Source organism: Chenopodium album, chromosome 6, assembly GCF_948465745.1.
Source record: "Chenopodium album chromosome 6, dcCheAlbu1.1, whole genome shotgun sequence".
Taxonomy (NCBI): Eukaryota; Viridiplantae; Streptophyta; class Magnoliopsida; order Caryophyllales; family Amaranthaceae; genus Chenopodium; species Chenopodium album.
In genome coordinates, this window is record NC_137839.1 from 49,074,500 (window position 1) to 49,086,079 (window position 11,580).

The following is an 11,580-nucleotide window of genomic DNA, read 5'->3' on the forward strand; positions in this document are numbered from 1 at the left end:
TAAAAGAGAAGAAATTGTTACCAAAAGAAATCTAGATTAATGAACGTAATTAAGAACAAAGTTGAGAGAGAATTTAAGATAGAGAAAATATCCTAAGTAGAGAAAGAAAATCTAAAAGAGAAGGTAAACAAAAATTACGTACATAATTCGTACTTAAACACTCCTAAAACAAAAACTAAAACAAAACTAATCAGCTACTTAGAAAAAAACGCGCCCGATCGGGCGAAGGGCCGCCCGATCGGGCCCGCCTTTTTACCATGCCCCTTGCTGGTATGCTGCGCCCGATCGAGCCTACGCTCACCCGATCGGACGCGGCTTCTTCCTTGAGGCTGGATTGCCCGCGCTCGCCCGATCGGGCGTATGCTTGCCCGATCGGGCCCGACTTCTTCTTCGAGGCTTGGATTTCGATTGGGCTCGATTCCTCGGCCCAATCCGGATTTCCTCATCGGGTCTTGATTACTTGATCTAATAGCCCCGGTATCACATACCGAGCCCTTAATCACCGGCTCTCACCGATCCTGGGCTTCAAGAATGGTTGTGTCCTTCTAGCTTCCGTAGTTGATCCTTGAAAACCCGGGAAAATGCTCCAAAAGTACAATTTCCTGTAAAATTCAAATAAAACTACGAAAACACTAGAAAACACAAATTAGTAGTAAAAGTGGCCCTAAAGAGCCAAAAACACTAATAATTATGACCATGGGACGGGGGCAAAATGTTATATAAATTGAACATATCAGCGCCTCGTTTCCCCGTACCCTCAAAGTTGTGGCCGCGTAATATTGTGAGAGGGCGCACATTACTACTGCGCGGGCGCGCATACTTCGTGTGCGGGCGCGCACCGCTGGGTTTCTGATTTCTTTGCGCCTTGTTGCTAAAGTTTCTTTCTTTTGGGGAGCCACATATATATAGTCCGGACACTTTGTAATGAGTTTTACTTATTTCAAATTCCAGAGAATATTAGCTTAATCTAGAGAGAGAAAGTAGATTATTACTCAAGTTTCCTTATTGTATTCAACTTTGGTCAAATTTAATCTTCAATCAATCAAGACTTCAAGTTTTCATCTTTCTTTAGTAATCTCTAATCCTTTCTTTTGGCTTTATTTATTTGCTATATTGTTACTTATTTTTGTTAATTTTATTTAGTTCATCTTTCTTTAGTAATATCATGTTTTGTTTTAAAAATTGACTTATGTGCTTATTTTTCTTTATTTCTATCCTTAGGCACCTACAAGTATGTGATATTGGAATGTTAGAAGAAAGAAATCTTCCATTTGATTGAAAACATAGAAAATAGGCATGGTTTTAGCCATATAAGCCAAATTGGAATGATTTTGGATGAATTAGGGTCGAAAATTGACTTATGTGCTTATTTTTCTTTATTTCTATCCTTAAGAACTTAAAAGAAATTGATATTCGAATGTTAGAAGATAGAACGAGTCCATTTGCTTGAAAACATAGAAAATAGGCATGGTTTTAGCCATATAGGCCAAATTTGGATAATTTTGGATGAGTTAGGGTCGATATTTGACATATGTGCTTATTTCTCTTAATTTCTATCCTTAGGCAATTAAAAGAAATTGATATTGGAATGTTAGAAGAAAGAACGAGACCATTTGCTTGAAAACATAGAAAATAGGCATGGTTTTAGCCATATAGGCCAAATTTGGATGATTTTGAATGAGTTAGGGTCGATATTTGACATATGTGATTATTTCTCTTAATTTCTACCCTTAGCCACCTAAAATTATGTGATATTGGAATGTTAGAAGAAAAAAACCTTCCATTCGATTGAAAACAAAGAAAATAGGCATGGTTTTAGCCATATAGGCCAAATTTGAATGATTTTGGATGAATTAGGGTCGATATTTGACATATGTGCTTATTTCTCTTAATTTCTATCCTTAGGCACTTAAAAGCAATTGATATTGGAATGTTAGAAGATAGAACGAGTCCATTTGATTGAAAACATAGAAAATAGGCATGGTTTTAGCAATATAGGCCAAATTTGGATGATTTTGGATGAGTTAGGGTCGAAAATTGACTTATGTGCTTATTTTTCTTTATTTCTATACTTAGGCACCTACAAGTATGTGATATTGGAATGTTAGAAGAAAGAAATCTTCCATTTGATTGAAAACATAGAAAATAGGCATGGTTTTAGCCATATAGGCCAAATTTGGATGATTTTGGATGAGTTAGGGTCGAAAATTGACTTATGTGCTTATTTTTATTTATTTCTATTCTTAGGAACTTAAAATCAATTGATATTGGAATGTTATAAAAACGAACGAGTCCATTTGCTTCAAAACATAGAAAATACGCATGGTTTTAGCCATATAGGCCAAATTTGGATGATTTTGGATGAGTTAGGGTCGATATTTGACATATGTGCTTATTTCTCTTAATTTCTATCCTTAGGCACTTAAAATCAATTGATATTAGAATTTTAGAATAAAGAACGAGTCCATTTGCTTGAAAACATAGAAAATAGGCATGGTTTTAGCCATATAGACCAAATATGAATGATTTTGGATAAGTTAGGGTCGATATTTGACATATGTAATTATTTCTCTTAATTTCTATCCTTAGACACTTAAAAAAAATTGATATTGGAATGTTAGAAGAAAGAAAGAGTCCATTTGCTTGAAAACATAGAAAATAGGCATGGTTTTAGCCATATAGGCCAAATTTGGATGATTTTGGATGAGTTAGGTTGATATTTGACATATGTAATGATTTCTCTTAATTTCTATCCTTAGGCACTTTAAAGCAATTGATATTGGAATGTTAGAAAAAAGAACAAGTCCATTTGCTTGAAAACATAGAAAATACGCATGGTTTTAGCCATATAGGCCAAATTTGGATGATTTTGGATGAGTTAGGGTCGAAAATTGACTTATGTGCTTATTTTTCTTTATTTCTATCCTTAGGCACCTACAAGTATGTGATATTGGAATGTTAGAAGAAAGAAATCTTCCATTTGATTGAAAACATAGAAAATAGGCATGGTTTTAGCCATTTAGGCCAAATTTGGATGATTTTGGATGAGTTACGGTCGAAAATTGACTTATGTGCTTATTTTTCTTTATTTCTATCCTTAGGCACCTACAAGTATGTGATATTGGAATGTTAGAAGAAAGAAATCTTCCATTTGATTGAAAACATAGAAAATAGGCATGGTTTTAGCCATTTAGGCCAAATTTGGATGATTTTGGATGAGTTACGGTCGAAAATTGACTTATGTGCTTATTTTTCTTTATTTCTATCCTTAGGCACGTAAAAGCAATTGATATTGGAATTTTAGAAAAAAGAACGAGTCCATTTGCTTGAAAACATAGAAAATAGGCATGGTTTTAGCCATATAGGCCAAATTTGGATGACTTTGGATGAGTTAGGGTCGATATTTGACATATGTGCTTATTTCTCTTAATTTATATCCTTAGGCACTTAAGAGCAATTGATATTGGAATGTTATATGAAAGAACGAGACCATTTGCTTGAAAACATAGAAAATAGGCATGGTTTTAGCCATATAGGCCAAATTTGGATGATTTTGGATGAGTTAGGGTCGAAAATTGACATATGTGCTTATTTCTCTTAATTTCTATCCTTAGGCACTTAAAATCAATTGATATTGGAATTTTAGAAGAAAGAACAAGTCCATTTGCTTGAAAACATAGAAAATAGGCATGGTTTTAGCCATATAGGCCAAATTTGGATGATTTTGGATGAGTTAGGGTCGATATTTGACATATGTTCTTATTTCTCTTAATTTCTATCCATAGGCACTTAAAAGAAATTGATATTGTAATGTTAGATGAAAGAACGAGACCATTTTCTTGAAAACATAGAAAATAGGCATGGTTTTAGCCATATGGGCCAAATTTGGATGATTTTGAATGAGTTAGGGTCGATATTTGACATATGTGCTTATTTCTCTTAATTTCTATCTTTATACACCTAAAAGTATGTGATATTGGAATGTTAGAAGAAAAAAACCTTCCATTCGATTGAAAACAAAAAAAAATAGGCATGGTTTTAGCCACTTAGGCCAAATTTGGATGATTTTGGATGAGTTATGGTCGATATTTGACATATGTGCTTATTTCTCTTAATTTATATCCTTAGGCACCTAAAAGTATGTGATATTGGAATGTTAGAGGAAAGAACGAGTCCATTTGGTTGAAAACATAGAAAATAGGCATGGTTTTAGCCATATAGGCCAAATTTGGATGAGTTAGGGTCGAAAATTGACTTATGTGCTTATTTCTCTTTATTTCTATCCTTAGGCACCTAAAAGTATGTGATATTGGAATGTTAGAAGAAAGAAACCTTACCTTATATTGTTGGTTGTTTTTTTAACAATATTTTTTATTATCTTCAATATTTTGTAGGAGACCTACCAGAAGAAGCTCGAAGAAACAAGGAGTCAGGGGATTCAGAAGAGTCCCAATGAGTTGTACTGGGAGACGGTGGGTGGGTGCAATAAGAAGGGGCGTGTGAAGGGACTTGGCCAAATTTCAGAGCTCTACTATGGCAAATAGATGGGTCGAGGTTCCCGTTCTTCACAGCAATACACGCCGTCTGTCATTTCTCAAATGTAAGACCAGATGGAACACAGGGTGCATGCTCTCCAAACTCAAATGGAAGCCGAGATGGAAAGGCGAATTGACTCCCGAATGGCTGAAATGGAGAGGAGATACAAGGAGAGTATGGATGAGATGATGAGTCATTTAACCAACAACGACTCATGTTCCACCATTCATCCTCAGCATCGAGACCCAAGGGACGACCCGGGTAGTGGTGGAGCAGGCCATGGTTTCCAGGCAATTGCGTAGCTTAGCTTTAGTCTAGCATAGAATCACTCTAACCTAGCTTTCGTTTGGTATAGATACCAAAATGTGGACTATCTTTTGTACTAGGACATAATTATTATATATATATGTAAATAAATATAATTTCGTAGGTCGGTAATTAATTTTTTTAAAACAACAATTTCAGGTTTTCAAATGCTTTTTTTTATGTCGATTTATCATAAAAAAAATCAAGTTTGGAAATGCATATTTTTACAGGAATTTCTTACAGGCTGGAACTAAAAATAACGACGGAAAAAAGCGTCGCAAAGTAATAATTACGACAGAAAAATGTGTCGCAAACAACAATTTGCGACGGATAAAGCGTCGCAAAGTAACATTTACGACGGAAAATAGCGTCGCAAAGTAATATTTACGACGGAAAATAAATTTGCGACGGAAAATTCCGTCGTAAATATTACTTTGCGACGCTATTTTCCGTCGTAAATATTACTTTGCGACGCTATTTTCCGTCGTAAATATTACTTTGCGACGCTATTTTCCGTCGTAAATGTTACTTTGCGACGCTTTTTCCGTCGTAAATATTACTTTGCGACGCTATTTTCCGTCGTAACTTTTAGTTTACGACGGAATTTTCCGTCGGAAATATATAATTTGCGACGGATCTTTTTCCGTCGGAAACTTGCGACGGATCATCAATTAAGGCCAAAGACAAGTCCGACGACATTATTTCCGTCGTAAATTCCGTCGGAAGAAAGGTTTACGACGGAAATTCCGTCGTAATATGGCCATTTTCCTACAAAGGGTTTTTCGACGACCCTTTACGACGGAATTCCGTCGGAACCCTTCTTTCCGACGGAAATGGCGTATGTTCCGACGAACTTTTTCCGTCGCAATTTTGGTGTTTTCTTGTAGTGCAACTTCCCGCCCCATTCGATGCGTTGCCTTAATGGCATCAAGACCTCTATCGAGGTCACTATGGTTGGCCCCCGGGTTTCACCGGTGGTTGGGACCCACATGGCATTCCTCCGGACGGGTTCTCTTATGACCCCGAGGATGATGGGGATGATGACGAAGCCGGCCCTAATGACCACTAGCCTCCCTCATTTTTATTTCTCCCCTTTGCCCCCTCCCTTTGTTTTTATTTGGCGCACCGCGGACGGTGCATTGTTTTAGTGTGGGGGGGTGTAAGAAGCAAAGGGATGTGTTTTTTTGGTAGTGCGGGGGAAGGTTTAGCATCATGCTAGTGTGGGGGGGACCCCATTGTAGGTGGTAGAGCTTACATGGTTCGGTTGGCTCTAACATGTTTTAATGTTGATTGATTTTCTTGATTGTGATGATGGTGTTTCAGGGTGATTTTGATGAGCTTTTGCTAATGAATTTTCAATGAAAATTTGAGTGTTTGTGTAGGTGATGGCGCTCCTGAGAAGGAAAATCCAAATTCCCGATAATCCAAATTTCCCTTGATCTAAACTTTGTAGATAGTTTTTTTTATTTCTTTTTCTTCCTTTTGTTTAAAGTTTAAATCTCCTTCTTTGATATTTAAATTTTTTATTTATTTTTATTTTATTTTAGTATTTTCTTTTGTTTTGGATCGCTTTTCAAGCTTGGAAATGGAGATGAAGGAAGTTAAGGGGCAACTCGAGCTCTCTTGGTGAGATTGTATAATTTATCTTGTCTTCATTTCAAGCGGCATTTTGTGAGACCTTTCCTCTCTTTTATTTTCTTTTTATTTGGGTGTTTAGTTTAGGTTTATCCTAGGAAGAACTTGAATGGTTCGAGGATGTTTGCTTTTGGTTCGAGGGTGATTTTGAATCGTATTTCGGCAATGATTGTCCATTGTCTTCCAGAGGAGCCCCCTTACATTGCTGTCAAACAAAGATTTTCTGATTTTTACCTTCCAGGAGACGTCCCAAATTACCATAAATACAGAGACTATTATGGCCAGTGGTATCCAGATTATATTTTCTTAACTAAATATCTCGTAAGGGTGGAGAAAGCTTATTGTCAGCGCTTAAACCTTCCCTACCCTGACTACTACTATGATAACCCAGTAGGGAACAATCCTCCTCCTAATCAACAACCAGGAAATTCTGCTTCTTCTTCTTCTTCGTCAGGGGGTGATCAAGCAGAGAATGGGGAACAACAAGAGGGTAATAGTTCACTTATGGACATTTCTGATCCAAATCCACCTCCAACTCCAATAATTATAGATATTTCATCGGATGAGGAGGAAGAAGGGGAGTTTGTACAAGTAGAACCTGAACCTGAGTCACCTGAACCAATGGAAGAGTCAAATGATTCTAATTTCGATCCTTCAAGCTACAAGCAATCCACCGACAAAAGGGACAACGTTCGAAAGGATTAGATCTTATGACTTTCCTCGACACGAATTCATAGTCTTTATTTTAAAATTATTTGTTATTTTAGTTTTAACTAATAAGTGGCATGACCACATAAGTTCCTGGAACACAATTTTTATTTTAGTATCTTCGGTCTATTTTAATTAATAAGACCTTATTTATTTCTTTGATAAATTTTTTTTTTTAATAAATTCTTTTGTTTTACAAATCTCCCATTTTACACCATTATTCCAGTAATCACCATTCCAAGCAACTTATCTCCAACAAACATTTATAAGCTGTGATCGTCTATGGGAATTATTTTCTTTTTTTATTTGTGATGCTTTATTAAATGCATGGTTGGTTAGCAATCAATAATTAATTGATAAAGCTACATTAAGGGAATTCTTAGCAATCGCTATCCCAAATTGTTAGCTTCAAATTCTCCTGTAATTGTTTAAGGGTCGTTAGGTAATAGACGAGTGTGCGTCTTGAGAGCTAAACCTAACCATTCTAATAGTTATCCTTGTCCTATATTCAGGAGAAACAAAATGGCAGGGGGAAGAAGTTCAGGTAGTGGTGGAAACGATTTGAATGAAGTAGTGAGGCAATTGGCAGCAGTTGCCCAACAATTGGAAAGAAACTCAACTGGTAATGGGGATGCTCAAGGGGAGCTCTTTAAAAAGGTGGCACAAAGCAAGCCACCAACCTATCAGGGCGAGCCTGACCCTATTATATTGGAAAACTGGTTAAGGGAATTTGAGAAACTGTTTGGAGCTGTGGGATGCCCTGAAAACTCAAAAGTGAGTTGTGCTACTTACTACCTGAGGGGTGAAGCTGACCTTTGGTGGCAACAAAACGAGGCTACCATTAGAGCATTACCTGGGTTCAACTGGACCAAATTCCATGAAAAAGTGAGAGACAAGTTTTATCCTAACTTTTTGCAGAAGCAGAAGGCTGAGGAATTTTCAAACCTTAGGATGGACAAGATGACAGTTACGGAATACTACACCAAGTTTATTGAATTATCCCGTTTTGCTGAAGGGTGATGAGTGTCATTTATGGCACTCATAGGGTAGTCTTTTAGGGTTATGTCTTTCCCCTTTTCATGCTTTCTTCTCTTATTTTTGGTCCATTTTCCTTTAGTTTCTCTTTTTCCTTTTTTCTTTATGATTCTTGTGTTTTTATCGTGTTTTCCTTTATTTGTCTCTTTTTCCCTTTTATTTCCTTTCTTTGTGTACTTGTGTAGGTATTGTGAGGATCACTTTGGCAAAGGATTCAATTTGGGACTTTAATGATCAAGCAAGGAAGAAGCATTTGGCTAGAGAGGGCTTAGAGAGGGCTTGGAGAGGCCTCGGAGAGGTTTCCAAGGCAAATCCAGCAGGCCGCGGGCGCGGGTCATCTTGCCGCGGGCGCGGGCCCATGTTACTCAAAATTGCCAAAACTTGGCAGGAACTTGCCGCGGTTGCCCCGCGGGCTCTCCGCGGGCGCGGGTAAAATGGAGAGGCCGCTCCATTCAGAGAGACCGCGGCCCCCTGATCAGGCTTTGGGAGCAGGGGATTAGCCGCGGGCGCGGGTTTCACTGCCGCGGGCGAGGATCTCTGTTGCCGCGGGCGCGGGGTCTGCCCAGATAGCCCGCGGAGGGTTCCGTACCCATTTTTCCGCGGGCGCGGGTCTATCGAGAGAGGGCGCGGGAGCTGCCAATTTCTTCTTTGCTTATAAATAGAATTGTATTTCCTTTTTGAGGGGGACTTTTGATAATTTTCATTAGCTTAGTTTTATAGAGAGAATCTTGAGAGAAGTTAGAGAGAAGTTCTTGGTTTTGGATTTGTAACTCAACATTTGATCAATCAAGTTTGGATTCCTTCATTTTCAATCATCAATATTAGTGAGAATCTCTTCCTTCTTTCATCTTTTACTTACTTGCTATTTGATTTTTGCTTGTTACTTGTTCTTCTTTGGATTTGAATTTGATATTGTTGATTATTTTTGGTTTCTCTTAGATTTTGATATAGAAATGAAGATTAAAGCACTTTCTAGTTATTTGTTCTTTAATTTCACCATGATTAGTGAGTAGATTAGTTGCTAGGGAAAGGGGGAAGCATGTTTGATTAATGAAATTGCTAGTTGATGCTCTTGATTGATTGGTTTCTTGCAATTAAATTGGTTGACATAGTTTTGCATGTGATTGATTAGACTAGGAGTGATCAACCTATAAGATTAATCTAGATTGCATTGCAACTCTTAATGACATGAACAATCGAATTGAAAGTTGCTCTAATTGATTGGGTTTGCTTGTGATTCTTCTTGATTTGCCTTTCATAGTGACACCTAGATTGGCCTATAGGAGTCAGCATTTGAACTCTCTTGATTGCTACTATTGTTTGTCCATTGCAATACTTTAATTAATTGATTGAGCTCTAAACTAGCATTATCATTGAACTTGCATGTGGAACCCATATCCCTAGTGTTTAGACCTTTGTTTTACTTGATTAGACTTGCTTTATTTTACCATAGTGCCAACCATAATATCAACTCCATCTTCGAGGTAGCTTGACTTAGACTCTAGTTTTCATCATTGCATTCCCTAGGGATCGACCCTTAACTTGCCCTATATTCATATAAGGTTGGTTAGGTGTTTACAAATTTTGTTTGACTTGGGGAAAGGGTAGATAACGACATACATTTTCCCCCTCGTCAAAATGGCGCCGTTGCCGGGGAATGCTATTGGTGCTTAGCTTTTGTTGTTGAGTCTACTTCATTTTAATTGAAAAAATATATACAAAAAGATTTTGTTTCTTTAGGCTACACTTGTAGCCGTGCTACTAATATTTTCTTTGAAGTTTTGCATGCATAGAGCTCGTGATCGATCCATTGTGCCTTTTGACCTGGAAATTGAGAGGACTCTCTCAAGAAGAAGAATAGCTAATCGATTCTCCTTGGGGTATAGTTCTTCAAGTGAAGAAGAGATTGAAGAAGAGCAAGGCATGGGAGAAAATCCGAGAGTGGCCTTGAAGGAGCTAGGAATACCCGGTGCTTATAGGTTTGAGAGCGGCATAGCTCCGCCTACAACACCGGCAAATGATTTCGAGATTCGGCCGGCCATGATCACCTTAATTGAGAGGAGGCAATATAGTGGGGCTAAGAATGAGAGCCCGTTGAACCATCTTAAAGAATTTGAAAAATATTGCAACACCATCAAAGTCAACGGAGTTTCTCAAGAGTTCATACACCTCAAGTTGTTCCCCTTCTCTCTCATAGGAAGATCCTTAGAGTGGTTAGATAAAGAGGTGAAGCCCAATTCCTTGAGAACATGGGATGATGTTACAAAGGCCTTCTTGTCCCGTTTTTACCCTCAAAAGAAGACGGCGGAGGCAAGAGCCTTGATTCAAGGGTTCAAGCAAAGGCCAAATGAAAGCCTTTACGAAGCATGGGAGAGATACAAAGAGTATCAAAGGGAGTGCCCTCACCACGGAATCCCAACATACCAAGTGGTCCAAATCTTCTATGGCGGTTTAAGTCCCCAAGGCAAGTCATGCCTTGATGGGGGGGCCGGGGGTCCTATCATGAACAAGACCGAAGAAGAAGTGGTGGACATCATTGAGGACGTGGTGACGTACTATAGAGATTGGCAAGATGGGGAGAGAGACTCTTCAAGCAAGCAATCTTCATTGTACTCGGTAGACCATCTAAACGCGATCAACAACCTTTCCTCCCAAATGACAAACTTGGGAAAGGAGATGACCGCAATCAAAGCCAAATTGGAGAGCACTTCTACTTCATCCCAAGCTACGAATCTTCCCTCCCAATTTAAAGGGAGAGGTACTCCTTCTAACTCTCAACCCCTTCCCTCTTCACATAATATGCCTATGGGTTGTTTGTTTTGTGATGCATGTGGATCGTATGATCATGACTCTAGTAATTGTCCTAATGAATGTGTTGATGAGTTTGATAACAATGAGAGTGAGCATGTGAATTATGTGTCAAATAATAATGCTCAAAGGTTTGATAATCAAAGAGGTCAATGGAATAGGAATTACCAAAACCAAGGCAATTTTGACAACTATAATCAAGGTGGTGGTTATAGAAACCAAGGGAACCAAGGTTCCCGTGGTAGCTATAATAATCAAGGTTATAGTGGCCAAAATCAAAGCCAAAATTATGGTAATCAAAACCAAGGTTATGGAAATCACAACCAAGATAGTGGTAACCATAATCAAGGTGGTGGTAACCATAATCAAGGTTATGAACAAAATCAAAATAGGGGTACTTGGAACAATCAAGGGAAGGGCAATTTTCAAAATAATGCTCAAAGAGGTCCCCCACCCGGATTTGTTCCAAGGACTCAAGGAGAAAATTCCTATTCCCAACCTTCTTCACCTAGGACCAATTTGGAAGAAATAATTGAGAATCAAACCAAGTTG

At 38.1% G+C, this 11,580-nt stretch overlaps 1 pseudogene; it reads right to left on the bottom strand.

The window, feature by feature from the left end:
• Nucleotides 1-10,535: 10,535 nt before the first annotated feature.
• LOC145637654 (small nucleolar RNA R71) lies at nucleotides 10,536-10,634 on the bottom strand (annotated as a pseudogene).
• Nucleotides 10,635-11,580: the final 946 nt, after the last annotated feature.